The following is an 18,306-nucleotide window of genomic DNA, read 5'->3' as shown; positions in this document are numbered from 1 at the left end:
TCCTTTCTCTTTCTTTCTCTTTCTTTCTTTCTTTCTTTCTTTCTTTCTTTCCTTCCTTCTTTCTTTCTTTCCTTCTTTCTTTCTCTCTCTCTCTTTCTTTCTTTCTTTCTTTCCTTTTTCTTTTTCTTTCTTTCTTTCTTCCTTTCTTCCTTTCACAGAGTCTCACTCTGTCGCCCAGGTTGGAGTGTGATGGTGAGATATCAGCTCACTGCAACCTCCACCTCCTGGGTTCAAGCGATCCTACCACCTCAGCCTTCCAAGTAGCTAGGATTACAGGCACTTGCCATCATGCCCAGCTAATTTTTGTGTATTTTAGTAGAGACGGGGTTTCACCATGTTGGCCAGGCTGATCTTGAACTCCTGACCTCAGGTGATCCACCCACCTCTGCCTCCCAAAGTGGGGGGATTACAGGCAGGAGCCACTGAGCCCAGCTGAGCAGCATCTTTTTTCAATCCTGTTAGTTCTCTCTGTGGTTGTATGTGTAAGTTAATTTGGAGATAATATCAAAAGTCTAGGTCCCAGGCCCTCTCTAAATGTGATGCCTGGTCCACGTGGTCTCCCAGCACTTGCCCTTTCCAGTGCTAGGCCATGATGATGAGGTGCATTTCAGAAACTCTAATGTCATTAGAAATACATTACCACACATCTTAGGAGTATGTCACCTCTACAGCTGGCTACTCATCTTTTATGTTGATTTTTACTAACTTGAATTTGAAAGCAACCCCCAACTCTGACAGCATGCTCTGTAAGTCCACCTGCCCTATTCATGATCAACCCTTAATGGAGTCAGGCCTTCCAGAAGGCAAGGGGGAAACAGTAGCGATTGCAATAGCTCCCCTTATCAGATGAGGAAGCTGCAGCTATGTCCACACTGTTCTTGGAAGCCTGTGTGTTTGGCTGCTTCTGTCTTTACCCTGTTATCTGCCTGGCAGGGCACCCTGTCTGTTTTGTTTCAGAGTCAGGCGGGACAGGCCCTTTAGGGAAAAAAATAAAGTGGCCAAGTGGGGCGCCTCACACCTGTAATCCCAGCACTTTGGGAGGCCAAGGTCGGGTGGATCACTTGAGGTCAGGAGTTCATGACCAGCCTGGCCAACATGGTGAAACCCCGTCTCTACTAAAAATACAAAAATTAGCCGGGCACGGTGGCAGGCACCTGTAATCCCTGCTACTTGGGAGGCTGAGGCAGGAGAATCACTTACCTGTGAGGCAGAGGTTGCAGTGAGCCAAGATAGTGCCACTGCGCTCTAGCCTGGGCGACAGAGCAAGACTCTGTCTCAAAAAAAAAAAGGAAGGAAGAAAAAAAGTGAATGTTGCTTGCTCAGCCTCAACACCTGCCATTGGCACAAACAAATGTAGTCCAAGTATCGGAAGAGATAAAAGTGTATACAAAGGAATTTTTTATTTAAAATTTGTCATCTATGAATAATAATTGAAGAATGAAGAGTCTCCAGAAAGAGGTTAAAGCCTTCCAACATCTAAAGCTCTCAGAACATTGTAAATTGAAGCTAGAGGCACACTTGGCACACATTCGCATATATTATTCTAATCCATATGTTCTGAGCTCCAGCGGGGTGGCCAGCCTGGGGCTGGCTGTGTCCAAGGCTGACTTGTCCTCGCTTTCTCTCATCCTGAGGGAGGCAAACACTTCAGTGGATGCTTTCAATACTGGACCATCAATACATAACCGGGAGCCATGGGGGCCATGGGAGCAAAGGTCAGGCTTCTGGGTCTAGGTAAATTGGACTCAAAAAAGTAGTAGCAGCCAGGTGTGGTGGCTCAGGCCTGTAATCTCAGCACTTTGGGAGGCCGAGACAGGAGGATCACGAGGTCAGGAGTTCGAGACCAGCCCGGCCAACATGATGTAATCCCGTCTCTACTAAAAATACAAAAAATAGCTGGGCATGGTGGCAGGCACCTATAATCCCAGCTACTCGGGAGGCTGAGGCAGGAGAATCATTTGAACCCAGGAGGCAGAGGTTTCAGTGAGCCGATATCACACCATTGCACTCCAACCTGGGTAACAGGGTGAGACTCCATCTCAAAAAAAAAAAGGTAGTAGCCAGGCACCATGGCTCACGCTTGTAATCCCAACACTCTGAGTGATCCTTAGACAGGATGACCATTTGAGCCCAGGAGTTCAAGATCAGCTTGGACAACATGGCGAGATCCTGTCTAAAAAATAATAATAATTAAAATTAAAAATTAAAGTGTACTAAGCTACTGAAAATAAGTGTTTTTAAAAGTACCTGTATTTTGAAATGAGCAGAGACAGAGTCTCCCCACACTCTTATATGATGAAGAGGGAGAAAAAGTGTTTATTATATCAACTATGAAGATGCTTTAATGAACGTTCCTTTTGGCAAAAGTTGAATAAGCTGGACTATTTCAAGTTACCAGGAAACTAGTCCTTTCCAGATGGAGAGGGAAGTAGAAGGGCAAAGGTCTGTGCTGCATCTCTCCCATCTTTAACGTAAAGAACCCCTCCCCAAACTCTGCAATACACACACACACACACACACACACGCACCGCACGCGCACACACACACCACCCGCGGTCCTTAGACACTCTTTGCTAAGCCCTTTCAATAATTACTTATAAGTGCTTTATTTACATTTCTTCCGTTTCCCCACTCCATTCCCAGAATCTTCCTAAAGAAAACCTCATCCCTTGTAGTCAGGAAGTGAGAGAAGAATGCGAGGCATTCGAGGCCTTCTGCAGGTACTAGGAGTTGAGTCAGTCCTGTTTTCCCATTATGAATTCAGGAGCAAGAAAACAGACTGAGCAAAGTTCCCCGACATAGGAAACACGCACGTCCTGGACGAGAAATCACGCTTTGCCCAGGTGGAAAAGGCAGGAGCAGAGGGCTCAACCTGTCTGTCTGTGCGCCCTCACAGAGCCTGGCTTCATTCTGATGAGCAGGACCGCGAACCCAGCACCCAACTGTAGTTTTGCCTTTGATTACTGTCCCCGAAAGGCTGCTGAGCATGCTCTAAAGAGAAGCAGAACTGGACGATGGCCCGTGGGGCCAGGAGACTCGGCGGCAACACCACCTGGAAGGTGAAGCTGAACCTCTCACCTCCGCGGGGACCCGGCATTCCAACACAGGGCTCTTGTTGCAAAGAGCCCCAGGCATCCAGGGGGTGCGAATCTGCATCGCCTGCTGGCCCCCACCTGCGCACGCGGTGCCCCGCAGGAAGCCCCTACAGGGCGCACGGCTGCTCGCCCCCGAGAGTGCGGGCACCCCTGAATATCCCCTAGTCCGTCCCGGGGCGCAGCAGCCAGGGGCGTGGGGGGCGGCTCTGCAGCAGGAGGAGGCCAGGCCGGGGAGGCTGCACGCGGGACACCCGCCCTCTTCAGGCTCTGCTCGCATTGGCTTCAAACCAGTGGACCGATACCAACGACAGCCCCTTTACGTCTGCAAACGCAACTTGCTTCTTGGGTCGCCCCAGGCAGGGGCGGGACAGCAGAGCCCGCGGTGTCCCTCCGGAAGGCCGCTGGGGCTGCGGGAGAGGTGCGCTGCGGCAGAGGCAGAGGTGCATAGGGAGGCGCGCTGAAGGTGGCACGGGGACCTTGGCAAAAGAGAAGGAAGCTCTGATGAGGGCACAGAAGAACCGCACATTCCCACCTGCAGCCCAACCCGCCCTTCGCTGCGCTCCCCCTGGCTCGCACCCCCCATGGTGTCCCCTGAAACTGGAGAAGAAGAGGCACTGGCAAGAAGAGAAGTGCAAGAACCACGTGGCACCGTGCTTACCCTACTCAGCTCCAGGCGGCAGGCGTGGCAGGGGTATCGCTGCTCCTGTCTGAGAAACAGCTTTCCAGCGGGAATTATTTATTTGCTCCCAACCCGCGGCGCTGAGGCTCTAGTTCCAGGAGGCGGCCAATCAGAAGAGCCTTTCATGATTAACCAGTGAGTTGGAGAAAAGGAAAAGGATGTGGCTGCAAGTGTGACTCAGTAAGTCCCAGCTACTCAGGAGGCCGAGGTGGGAGGCTCGCTTGAGCCCAGGAGTTGGGAGACCAGCCTGGGCAAGATAGTGAGATCCCATCAAAGAAGAAGAAGAAGGAGGAGAAGGAGAAGAAGAGAAAGAAGAGGAAGAAGAAGAGTGTGACTCAGACACTTTGCCTCACCAGCACCTCACCAGAGGCAGCATTTGGGATCACTCTGGGGTGGTCAGTGATGGGGGTCTGTGATCAGGACAGGAGGGACAACAGGGACAATGTTGAAACTGGAAATCCTCTCAGCTGTGGAACAGACAGGATTTGTGTTTGTTTGTTGTATTTACTTTATTATTATTAGAGATGGAGTCTTGCTCTGTCACCCAGGCTGGAGTGCAGTGGCCCGGTCTCAGCTCACTGCAACTTCCACCTCCCGGGTTCTAGCGGGTCCTGCCTCAGCCTCCCTAGTAGCTGGGACTGCAGGTGTGTGCCACCATGCCCGGCTAATTTTTTGTATTCTAGTAGAGATGGGGTTTCACGGTGTTGCCCAGGCTGGTCTTGAACTCCTGAGCTCAGGCAATCCACCCACCTCGGCCTCCCAAAGAGCTAGGATTATAGGCATGAGCCACTGTGCCTAGCCTGTTTGTCGTATTTATTTACTTTAATTATTTTTCTTTTAATATAGAGACTTGGTCTCACTGTCACCCAGGCTGGTCTTCAAATCCTGGGCTCAAGCGATACTCCCACATCAGCCTCCTAAAGAGCTGGGATTACAGGCATAAGCCACTGTGCCCAGTTCCACCAGTAGCCTTGAGAAGTTGCCCTTTTGGCCAGGAGCAGTGTCTCATGCCTGTAATCCCAGCACTTTGGGAGGCTGAGGCAGGTGGATCACTTGAGGTCAGGAGTTGGAGACCAGCCTGACAGCATGGTGAAACCCTGTCTCTACTAAAAATACAAAATGAGCCGGGTGTGGTGGTGCATGCCTGTAATCCCAGCTACTTGGGAGGCTGAGGCAGGAGAATTGCTTGAATCCAGGAGACAGAGGTTGCAGTGAGCCGAGACTGTACTATTGCACTCCAGCTTGCGGTACAAGAGCAAAACTCTGTCTCAAAAAAAAAAAAAAAAAAAAAAAAGTTGCCCTTTTCCCATATCTTCACCATAATTAAAAACGATCAAACTTTAAGATATTTGTCAATATGACAGGTGTAAAAAAGCATCTCATGATTGTTTTGATTACATTTTTAAAAGAAAATGGCAAATAGGATTTTTTTCATATATTATTGGCCATTTCCATTTCGTTCTCAGTGAATGACATATTCAAACCTTTTGCCAAGTTTTAAATTAAGCCATTTGTCTATTTTCAATAATGTAGGTATTAGTAGCTCTTGGTTAATTAATGATATCGATTGGTTCAAACCTGTGCACCAATGCCAACAAGAGTCCCTGTGCATCTACAAACACAACTTGCTACTTGGGTCACTGGGGATCAGGAGGTCTTGCCAGGCAGGGGTTAATGATATCAACTAAGTGGATTATCTGTTTGGAAGAAAATAAGGGTGGATCCCCAATCTCACAACAAAAATAATTGAAGAGCTTAATAAAAAAATAAAACTGGCCGAGTGCGGTGGCTCACACCTGTAATCCCAGCACTTTGGGAGCCCAGCCGGGTGGATCATGAGGTCAGGAGATCGAGACCATCCTGGATAACACGGTAAGACCCAGTCTCTACTAAAATACAAAAAAAAAAAAAAAAAAAAAAATTAGCCGGGTGTGGTGGCACGTGCCTATAGTCCCAGCTACTCGGGAGGCTAAGGCAGGAGAATGGCATGAACCCGGGAGGCGGAGCTTGCAGTGAGCTGAGATCAGGCCACTGCACTCCAGCCTGGGCAATAGAGCGAGACTCGGACTCAAAAAAAAAAAATAAAAAAAATAAAAAATAAAACTGTAAATTATAAGGAAGGATAGGATATTAATAATTAATAGGATAAAATTTGCATAATTTGGGGGTGGGAGAAATTATATATGGCATGATAAACAAAATCAATAGGTAAACAAAAGACTGGGGAAATGTGTTTTCAAAACACCAACCAACCAAGATGATGTTACTTCTTCTTGAGTCTGTTTTGCTTTTATTTTCTGAGAAAATCATCCATTTCCTTTAAATGTTAAATTTATTATTAAGTTAAGCACAGTGTTATTTTAGTTATTAAAAAGCCTTGGCTGGGTACAGTGGCTCACCTGTGCAATCTCAGCACTCTGGGAGGCCAAGGCCAGGGGATCTCTTGGGCTCAGGAGTTCGAGACCAGTCTGAGCAACATGGTGAAACCCCATCTCTACAAAAAATACAAAAATTAGCAAGATGTGGTTGTGCGTGCCAGTTATTCCCAGCTACTCAGGAGGCTGAGGTGGAGGATCGCTTGAGCCCAGGGGGTGGAGGCTGCAGTGAGCTGTGATTGTGTCATTGCACTCCAGCCTGGGCGACAGAGCCCTTTTATTATTCCTAATATGCTTTATCTGTGTTTTCTATATTTTTCATGGTCAGACTTGAAGTTTTTTTATTTATTTATTTTTCAGTTTCTTAGGTATATTGATTTCCTTGTTGCCTAGTTAATTATTTTGTTTTCATTTTATGATTTCCCCTTTCATTTTTATACTCTTTCTCCCTTCTTCAGTGGAATGCTCTGTTTCCTTTATTTTTAATCTTTTGTGTTTCCCAAGAAATGCTTTTGAGATTGTATATTTTCTACAAAGAAAACCTATACATTTTAAGACAGAGTGCTTTATTGCTAAACAGGCTCTCATTTGCATATTTGTTTTCTCTTTGACACAAGATTTTCAAGAGTGCTATAAAAATTTGTAAGATATCATATTGGGAGGAGGATATCTTTTTCATGTTGCCTTTAAGTTGTATTGAGAGCCTAACTTCCTTCCTTCCTATGGAAGAAACTCTTATGGATCCCTGCTTTTTGCTGAACAATGTGTTAGGTGCTGAAGCACGAAGGTAAACAAAACTGGTAAGATTGCTGACCACAACAGACTTGCTTTCTAGCATTCAGATAATGTGTTTTTGTTGTTGTTGTTGTTTTTGAGACAGAGTCTTACTCTGTTGCCCAGGCTGAAGTGCAGTGGTATGATCTCAGCCCACTGCAACCTCTACCTCCCGGGTTCAAGAGATTCTCCTGGCAGCTAATAGCTGGGATTAGCCGACACCACACCTGGCTAATTTTTGTATTTTTGGTAGAGATGGGATTTTACCATGTTGGCCAGACTGGTCTTGAACTTCTGACCTCAGGTGATCTGCCTGCCTCGGCCTCCCAAGTATTGGGATTATAGGCATGAACCATCACACCCAGCTGAGAGTGTGATTTTTACAACCTATATTTTGGGGGAATTTATTGAAATTTTCTTTCATGGCTATAGGTGATCCAATTTTTTAAAAAAGTATTTTCTCAGTTTGCTAAAATGTTCTCTCACTTCCTAAATCCTGAGAAAGGAGTTTTCTGGTCTCCTATGATGGTTAGATTTTTCTCAAATTCTTGTGTTTCTGACAGTTTAGGGTTTATATATTGTAAAACTATGTTGTTTGGTATATGAAGGCTCACTACTATTATATCTTCTTGGTGATTTTGTCTTATATTAATTGTTGATAAATATCTATTCTATTTAATGATTTTGCCTTTAAGTTTATATTGATTTTTCTATCTGACACCCCAATTTTGCTTTGTTAATATCAGTCTTTTTTTTTTTTCTTCTTGAGATGGAGTTTTGCTCTTTTGCCCAGGTTGGAGTGCAATGGTGCATGGTGCAATCTTGGCTCACTGCAACCTCTGTCCCCACCCACCCCCTACTCCAAATTCAAGTGATTCTCCTGCCTCAGCTTTCCAAGTAGCTGGGATTACAGGTGTGTGCCACCATGCCAGGCTAATTTTTTTGTATTTTTAGTAGAGACGGGATTTCACCATGTTGGCCAGGCTGGTCTCGAACTAGGATTACAGGTGTCAGCCACCGTACCTGGCCGTTAATATCAATTTTTTATAGATTCATTGTTATTGTTTATTTATTTTTTATCCACTTTCTACTATTTGAGGTGTGTGATTATTTTGAAGGAAGAGAAAGTAGCTGGATTGTTTTTCCAGATTTCTTTTTTCTCCTGTTCTTGGTACTTCCAATAAGCTCTAGGTTTTCAACTGACTCTCATTGCATAAGAGTTGTTTTTCTCTATTTACATTAGTTAATGCCAAGTATTTAACTCAGCGTGATCCTGGCATTGCTATCAAAGCAAATGTAGAGTAAAAGAGCAGTTGTTTAGACAGTCATTTAGATCTCTTTTTGTCAGGATTGTGTGCATTTATCTTGCACACTGAAACCCCCCAAATCTGGCTAAACATACAAACATATGTAAAAGTTTCAAAGATCCTAAAAACCTTTCACCCACAGAGATCTTGAGTTGGAAGAACATATTGAACCAAAGTTAGACCTGGAGATGATCTACCATGATCAAAGCAATCTCACTGCTTAACATAGTTGGAAACCAGGCAGTTGGGCAGGCATTGCCTCTGTAGGTGCCATGGGAACACGTCAAGGTCAGAACTTATTTTTGCTGGACAAACAGTGTGGGGTCAGGGAAAGGTAACTGATTTTCTGAGTCAGAAGTGCTAGATTGCACAAGGTTGGCCATACTGCCTGCCAGTGACTACGGAAACACTGAAGCTTTTATATCTGCAAATGGGATAATGGTAACTGTCTATGTCAATGTATTGTAAGAAGATGAAGACAACATCTTATACATCTTATATACGTGTGATACTTTGACTTCTCAAAACCTCCTTTTTTTTTTTGAGACGGGGTCTCTGGCAACCAGGCTGGAGCACAGTGGTGCCATCTCAGCTCACTGCAACCTCTACCACCTCCTGGGTTCAAGTGATCCTCCTACCTCAGCTACCTGAGTAGATGGAGTCTCACTTGGTCACCCAGGCTGGAGCGCAGTGGTGCAATCTTGGCTCACTGCAACCTCCGCCTCCCATGTTCAAGTGATTCTCGTGTCTCAGCCTCCCAAGTAGCTGGGACTACAGGTGCGCACCACCACACCTGGCTAATTTTTGTGATTTTAGTAGAGATGGGGTTTCACCACGTTGGTCAGGCTCATCTCAAACTCCTGACCTCAGGTGATTCACCTGCCTCGGCCTCCCAAAATACTGGGATTACAGGCATGAGCCACTGCACCCAGCCAAAAACCTTTTAATACTTCATCTCACTTTTTCCCTATAGCAAACTTTTTATGTTGGTATTATTACTAGCTCCGGTTTATAGATAAGGAAGTAATTTCTCCACAGCTGCTGAGTTAATAAAAATGCAGATTCTGGACCTGAGCTTCACTTTCTGACTCCAAGTCACAGGATCATTTCATTGTACCCTGCTCCTTGTGAAAATATTTTGAAAAACAAGAAGTGCCTCTCAATGTAAGGAATTAGTATTAATATTCTGGAAGAGATACGTGGAACCATGCATAAATCTACAAAAGACTGCTGCATGCAGGCAGATTGAAAACTGGAAGGAAACTCCAGAGACTTTCTGATCCCGACCTTTGCAAATGTTGGGTGAGCAGCTGTTTAAACCTTTCCGGACAGAAGAGTATCTATTAATTTTTCTGTCGTGTCTAAGACCATATCTCTTACAACCTTCTTCAGTAGACCATTCCAGCGTTGGGTTTGCCTTTTCTTCCTGATGCAGCATAGGCTTTTCTAGTCTTCATAAATAGCTCTAGGTTTGGCTTTGTCACTTTACTGACTCATCTGTCCTGGTATATGTTCTGGGTATTCTGACTTAGGTTAGAAAAGCTGCTTGCTTTTTATAAGGATCCCAGTTTCTTTTCCATTGCTTTCTATTAGTCACCCAGGCTGGAGTGCAGTGGTACGATCACGGCTCACTGCAGCCTTGACCTCTCGGGCTCAAGCGATCCTCCCACCTCAGACTCCTGAGTATCTGGGACCACAGGCTAATTTTGTGTAGAGATAGGGTCTCACTGTGTTGCCCTGGCTGATCTCAAACTCCTGAGTTTAAGTAAGTGATCTTCTGGCCTCAGCCTCCCAAAGGCCAGAGATTACAGGGGTGAGGCACTGGGCCTGGCCAACTTTTTTTTTTTTCTTTTGAGACAGAGTCTCACTCCGTCCCTCAGGCTGGAGTGCACTGGCACCATCTCGGCTCACTGCAACCTCTGCCTCCCGGGTTCGAGCAATTCTCCTGCCTCAGCCTCCCAAGTAGCTGGGATTATAGGCATGCAGCACCACTCCTGGCTTTTTTGTATTTTTAGTAGAGACAGGGTTTTGTCATGTTGGCCAGGCTGGTCTGGACCTCGTGACCTCAGGTGATCGGCCCGCCTCGGCCTCCCAAAGTGCTTGGATTACAGGTGTGAGCCATCACACCCAGCCTGAATTTTGGTTTTTCAACATTCTTTCTAAAAACCCAACTTGATTAATTCCTTTCATCTTCCTTTCTTACCCTTTCCTCTTGAATTATTTTTATCCCACAAAACTAATTTGTTCCTAAAAGCCAGAATGAAATTGGATCATGAGATCTTGTTTATGACCACAGGCAAACTGCTGGTCTCCTCCCAGGTCATCATGACCCACTCCTGGCTATTCTGGCTAATCCACTAAAATTAAGCAGTTTAATTTTAAAGGTCACTGGAGTGCAGCCTAAGGTGTCTTGGCTGGCTGTGAATGACAAGCAGTAAGGAAGGCCCAGGTTCCTACCCGATAGAGGATGGAGTGACATCTTTCTTACAGTCTCTCAGGGGTGGGACGGATGTCTGTAAATCTCTTGACTGGGCTGTCCACTGTTTTATCTTCTTCAAAGTCAAGAGGCTTGCCTCAGCCAGGTGCAGTGGCTTATGCCTGTAACCCCAGCACTTTGCGAGGCTGGGGCAGGAGGATTGGTTGGGCCCAGGAGTTCAAGACCAGGCTGGGCAACATGACAAAACCCCAACTCTACAAAAAATACAAAAATATTAGCTGGGAGTGGTGGTGTGCACCTATAGTCTCAGCTACTTGAAAGGCTGAGATGGGAAGATTGACTGAGCCTGGGAGGTTGAGGCTGCACTAAGCCATGATTATGCCACTGCACTCCAACCTAGGCAACAGAATGAGACCCTGTCTCAATAAAGGAAGGAAGGGAGGAAGGAAGGAAGGAAGGAAGGAAGAAAGAAAGGAAAAGAAAAAAGGAAGGAAGGGGCTTGCTTTATGTTCAGGGAACACTTCTTTTGAGATAAGTGGTTTTACTCTTCTTTGTGCTTTTTAAAAAATGAACAACTGTTTAGCATTGTTCTAAAAATTCTTCAAATTTAAAGAACAGGCCGGGCGCAGTGGCTCACACCAGTAGTCCCAGCACTTTGGGAGGCTGCTGAGGCGGGTGGATCACCTGAGGTCAGGAGTTTGAGACCAACCCGGCCAACATGGTTGTATTAGGGTTCTCTAGGGGGATAGAACTAATAGGATATATATATATGAGTTTATTATTTATACAATCACAAGGTCCCACAATAGGCCATCTGCAAGCTGAGGAGCAAGGAGAGTCAGTCTGAGTCCCCAAACTGAAGAACTTGGAGTCCAATGTTCGAGGGTAGGAAGCATCCAGCATAGGAGAAAGACGTAGGGTGGGAGGTTAGGCCAGTCTCTCCTTTTCACATTTTTCTGCCTGCTTATATTCACTGGCAGCTGATTAGATTGTGCCCACCAGATTAAGGGTGGGTCTGCCTTCCCCAGCCCACTGACTCAAGTGTTCATCTCTTTTGGCAACAGCCTCACAAATACACCCAGGATCAATACTTTGTATCCTTCAATCCAATCAAGTTGACACCCATTAACGGTCACAATAAAAATACAAAAAATTTAGTCTCTACTAAAAATACCAAAAAATTAGCCAGGTGTGGTAGCCTCTGCCTACTCAGGCGGCTGAGGCAGGAGAATTGCTTGAACTCAGAGGGTGGAGGTTGCAGTGAGCAGAGATTGGTGCCACTGCACTCCAGCCTGGGTGACAGTGAGACTACATCTCAAAAAAAAAAAAAAAAAAAAAAATTTAAAGAACATATTTATTTTTTTTTTTTTCTGTTCTCCACTACTTAGGCTAAAGAAGCCTTTTCTGCACTAGGCCCATTGTTTTTTGTTTTTATTATTATACTTTAAGTTCTAGGGTACACGTGCACAACGTGCAGTTTTGTTACATATGTATACATGTGCCATGTTTGTGTGCTGCACCCGTTAACTCGTCATTTACTTTAGGTATATCTCCTAATGCTATCCCTCCCCGATCCCCCAACTCCATGACAGGCCCCAGTGCATGATGTTCCCCACCCTGTGTCCAAGTGTTCTCATTGTTCAATTCCCACCTATGAGTGAGAACATGCGGTGTTTGGTTTTCTGTCCTTGCGGTAGTTTGCTCAGAATGATGGTTTCCAGCTTCATCCATGTCCCTACAAAGGACACGAACTCATCCTTTTTTATGGCTGCATAGTATTCCATGGTGTATATTTGCCACATTTTCTTAATCCAGTCTATCATTGATGGACATTTGGGTTGGATCCAGGTCTTTGCTATTGTGAATAGTGCCACAATAAACATACGTGTGCATGTGTCTTTATAGCAGCATGATTTATAATCTTTTGGGTATATGCCCAGTAATGGGATCACTGGGTCAAATGGTATTTCTAGTTCTAGATCCCTGAGGAATTGCCACACTGTCTTCCACAATGGTTGAACTAGTTTACAGTCCCACCAACAGTGTAAAAGTGTTCCTATTTCTCCACGTCCTCTCCAGCACCTGTTGTTTCCTGACTTTTTAATTAATGATTGCCATTCTAACTGGTGTGAGATGGTATCTCATTGTGGTTTTGATTTGCATTTCTCTGAAGGCCAGTGATGATGAGCATTTTTTCATGTATCTGTTGGCTGTATAAATGTCTTTTGAGAAGTGTCTGTTCATATCCTTTGCCCACTTTTTGATGGGATTGTTTGATTTTTTTCTTATACATTTGCTTAAATTCTTTGTAGATTCTGGATATTAGCCCTTTGTCAGATGGGTAAACCGTAAAAATTTTCTCCCATTCTGTAGGCTGCCTGTTCACTCTGATGGTAGTTTCTTTTGCTGTGCAGAAGCTCTTTAGTTAATTAGATCCCATTTGTCAATTTTGGCTTTTGTTGCAGTTGCTTTTGGTGTTTTAGTCATGAAGTCCTCGCCCATGCCTATGGCCTGAATGGCATTGCCTAGGTTTTCTTCTAGGGTTTTTATGGTTTTAGGTCTAACATTTAAGCCTTTAATCCATCTTGAATTAATTTTTGTATAAGGTGTAAGGAAGGGATCTAGTTTCAGCTTTCTACATATGGCTAGCCAGTTTTCCCAGCATAGGCCTGTTTTCTAGACATGTTATTGTTTTGCTCAGTCATTTAACTCCACCATCAAGAAGGAAGCACAAACACTAACATTTTATTGGTGGTTATTTTAGAATGGTGAAATGTTAGGGGATTTTTGTTTTCTTCTCTCAGTTTTTCTTTCTAAACTATTGACAATGGCATATATATTTTAGTAATTTAAATAGTTATTTAAAGTTAAAACTAAAAGCTATAGAGCAGAGCATGGTGACTGACGCACATAATTACAGCATTTTGGGAGGCCGAGGTGGGCAGATCACAAGGCCAGGAGTTCGAAACCAGCCTGGTCAATATGGTGAAATCCTATCTCTACTAAAAATACAAAAGTTAGTCAGGCATGGTGGCAGGCATCTGTAGTCCCAGCTACTTGGGAGGCTGAGACAGGAGAATTGCTTGAACCTGGGAGGCGGAGGTTGCAGTGAGCTGAGATCGTGCCACTGCCCTCCAGCCGGGGCGACAGCGTGAGACTCCATCTCAAAAAAAAAAAAAAACTAAACTAAACTAAACTAAAATCTATAGCAAATACGGTGGTTTTAGATCTAGAGCAAATTAACAGACTAATAGAAATGAACAGCCAAACACACACACACACACACGATAGAATTAAAAGTCAGGACGAAAGAATGGACGTTCAATAAAACATACCTGAACAGGTCAGGCATGGTGGCTCATACCTACAACCCCAGCACTTTGGGAGGATAAGGCAGGAGGATGGGTTGAGCCCAGGAGTTTGAGACCTAGACAGACTCTCAGTGTGTTAAGAGTCATAGTGAGAGTCTGTCTCTACAAAAAATTTAAAAATTAGCTGGACATGGTGGTGCGTGCGTGTAGTCCTAGCTATTTAGGAGGTGGAGGTGAGAGAATTGCTCGAGCCAGGAGGACGGGGCTGCACTTCTGCCTGGGCAACAGAGCGAGACCCCTGCCTTTATATACAAATGTATATACACACACACATAAAATGGGAATAAAATGGGATGATTAGCTATCATATGGAGGAAAGTTCAATTCTTACATCACACCACATCCCCAAATTAATTTTAGGTGGATTAAATACCTAAATGTAAAAAGCAAAACTAAAGTTTTGGAAGAAAATATTGGAAACTCTATTTATGTCCTTGGGATAAGACTCCTTAAGTAATATATAATAACCAAAGACCATTAAGAAAATTGACTCCATTCAGTTGACTACTTCTGTAGGATAAAAGGCACAATAAGAAGAGATAGGCTGGACATGGTGGCTCACGCCTGTAATCCCAGCAATTTGGGAGGCCAAGGCAGGCAGATCACTTGAGCCCAGAAGTTTGAGACCAGCCTGGGCAACATGGCAAAACTCTGTCTCTACAAAAAATACAAAAAATTAGCTGGGTGTGGTGGTGTGCGTGTGTAGGTAGGGTGCGTCTATAGCCACTCGGAAGGCTGAGGTGGGAGAATCACGTGCCCCTGTAACTGAGTGAGACGCTGTTTCCAAAAAAGCTGAATGACACACCACAGAAAATATCTGCAATGCATGTGACCAACAACAAAGGATCAGTATACACAATATATAAAGTATATTACAATAATCCTACTTAATCCCTGGGCATGAATGAAATGACACATATACAAGAGTATTCAATGAAGCAGTGGTTGTAGTAGCAAAAGTTTGGAAACAATCTAATCATTTCTAGGGAATTGTCTAAGTACATTATAGTGTCCAGATAACGAGATTGCATGTAGCTTGGCCGAGCATCGTGCTTGCATCCCAGCACTCTGGGAGGCCAAGGTGGGTGGATCACCTGAGGTCAGGAGTTCCAGACCAGCCTGGCCAACATAGGGAAACCCTATCTGTTAAAAATACAAAAAAAAAAAAAAAAAAAAAAATTAGCCAGGTGTAGTGGTGCATGACTGTAGTCCCAGCTACTTGGGAGGCTGAGGCAGGAGAACTGCTTGATCCCGGGACGTGAAGACTGCAGTGAGCTGAGATCGTGCCACTGCACTCCAGCCTGGATGACAGAGCAAGACCCTGTCTGGAAAAAAAAAAATTGCATGTAGCTGAAAGAGAAATCTAGGACATCACCTTACTCCTCTTCCAACTAATAACATCTTTTAAAATATACCACTGCAGTGATTAATGTAATTATTATTAAAGTCAGATATCATTCTAGACTCTTCTGTCTTTAATTTCCCACCCACCTCCAATCTAAATGGTTGTCCTCTCCTCTCAGACGTGCCTATTGCTAACATTTTTTTCAAATCTGCAATGTTACTTTATATTGCTACTAGTTCCTTGCTGAAATTCTTGAGTTCATCTTTTATCTCCACAAGCATGGTTGTTTTCGACTGTCTGGAATACCTGTTTGTATTATCTGTTGCTTCTGTTGGTTCTAATTCATATTTTTTCTCCATATGTGCCTAGTTATCTTTATGCTAGACACTGTATTTGAAAAAATACTAATATAAGTCATTTGAGGACAGGCATCGTGGCTCACATCTGTAATCTCAGCACTTTGGGAGGCTAAGGTGGGTGGATCACCTGAGGTCTGGAGTTTGAGAGCAGCCTGGCTAACACAGGTGAAACCTCGTCTCTACTAAAAATACAAAAATTAGTGGAGGTTGATGTGAGCCAGTATCACGCCACTGCTCCAGCCTGGGCTACGAAGTGAGACGCTATCTGTCCTCAGAGATGATTTTAGTTTACTTCTTGAAGGCACCAGCGATCTGGATAGCTTTAATTCAGTTTATAATTTTGAGATTTTCAGGGCCATCTACATGATTCAAAGCTGGACTAACATCTGTGTGTGTGAGGGGTGGTTGACTTCTACTTCACTTTTACTCCTAGTTTGTATTATACAATGTAATACTATGTATTATTTATACATTTATATAATGTAATACTATGTATTATTTATACACTTATACAATGTAATACTATGTATTACAATACATAGTAATTCTGCAGGGTGGTTGACCAGAACTCCCAGCCTTCATAGGCACTAAACTCTAGCATTGCCCCTCTAGTCTCACTGGGTTGGAGGTGCTTCATGATTTTTCTGCCACAGACCCCTTTGGTAGTCTGATGAAGCTATGACTCCTTCTCAGAACTATGAACCTATACATATACATTTTATATATGTATGTTATATACTTTTTATATGTACATATGTATGTATGTGTCAGAGAGTGTGTGTGTGTGTTTATTTGGAGACAGGGTCTCATTCTGTCACCCAGGCATGATCACAGCTCACTGCAGCCTTGACCTCCTGGCCTCAAGTGATCCTCCCAACTTAGCCTCCTGAGTAGCTGGGATTACAGGTGCACGCCATCACGCCCAGCTAACTTTTGCATTTTTTGTAGAGATGGGGTCTATGTTGCCCAGGCTACTCTCAAACTCCTGGGCTCAAATCCTCCCACTTTGACCTCCCAAAGTGAGAACAGTATTTTGAAATGCATAAATAAAATATGTAATGTCAAAGGAAACCTATTATGTTGAAATACAGTGATCAAAACATTAAAAAACAAATTTGCAGTAACAGTAGTACATGTGATTCATGTACATGCAGCAGGTGTAATGATGGCTGAAATTTTAAAATAGGAATGTAGATGACATTTTGAGATATCTGTAACAACTGTAAATGTGGCAGGAAAATATCTGATTTCTGTTGGTGACAAAGTCACAAGTACTGATAATATTACTGTGGCTTATCAGTACTTGTGACTTTGTTACCAATTGACAATATTAGTGTGGCTTGGCTAGGTGCAGTGGCTCACGCCTGTAACTCCATCACTTTGGGAGGCTGAGACAGGCAGATCACTGAGGTCAGGAGTTCGAGACCAGCCTGGCCAATGGTTGCAGTGAGCTGAGATCGTGCCACTGCACTCCAGCCTGGGTGACAGAGCGAGACTCCGTCTCAAAAAAAAAAAAAAAAAAATATATATATATATATAAATATACATACACACAATTACATATATATTATTACATATACATATAATTACATACATGTAATTACATATGTATAAAATATATAAAACTGTGGCTTGTTGCCTAGATTCATAATAGAAGGGAAGTCTAAGCTTCATTTAGAAGTTAGTGCAAAAAAAGAAAATGTAATTTTTTTCTTAGCCAAGTTCATGAATCTTCTCAATTGCACGGTCCATGAAACCCAGATTTAAAATCACTGCTTGAGGCTGTTGGAAGCACTGCTTTCTCTCAGCTACCACTTGGCCTGGGCAAATGCTGTGTTCACCTCCCTTGACTGTGGTCTTCTAGATCTTGGTGCAACAATTCCTCACTAGCTTGTTAGTTCCTTGATGGCTTTAGAAAAATGCTTTTTATGTTTTACCCAGTGTTTGTCTTCACTGAGAATGATCCATATGGCCTAGTCTACCACTACAGCAGTAGAAAAGGCCCTGTACACTGCCAGATTACCTCTGCCTGCATGTACTACAAGGCCCTCTTTCCTCCTGGCTTGGATTTGCCCACACAGCCCTGGCTCCTAACCCTCCAGTGTGACCAACCATTTTCCATAGTAACCAGAGGGATTTCTCTGTGAACTGGATTTCTAAAAATGTAAAACCGGTCTGGGCCTGGTGGCTTACACTTGTAATCCCAGCACTTTGGGAGGCCAAGGTAGGCGGATCACTTGAGGTCAGGAATTCCAGACCAGCCTGGCCAACACAGAGAAACCCCATCTCTGCTAAAAATACAAAAATTAGCTGGGTGTGGTGGCACATGCCTGTAGTTCCAGCTACTCCGGAGGCTGAGACATGAGAACTCTCGAACCGAGGAGGTGGAGATTGCAGTGAGTCAAGATTGTGTCATTGCACTCCAGCCTGGGTGACAGAGCAAGACTGCCTCAAAAATAAATAAACAAACAAATAAAAATAAATAAATAAATAAATATGCAAAAAAAAAAAAAAGTAAGATGGATCCTATCGGGTGGGCGCAATGGCTCATGCCTGTAATCCCA

The sequence above is a fragment of the Piliocolobus tephrosceles genome, chromosome 7 (genome assembly GCF_002776525.5).
Source record: "Piliocolobus tephrosceles isolate RC106 chromosome 7, ASM277652v3, whole genome shotgun sequence".
Taxonomy (NCBI): domain Eukaryota; kingdom Metazoa; phylum Chordata; class Mammalia; order Primates; family Cercopithecidae; genus Piliocolobus; species Piliocolobus tephrosceles.
This window is presented reverse-complemented; position numbering follows the sequence as displayed.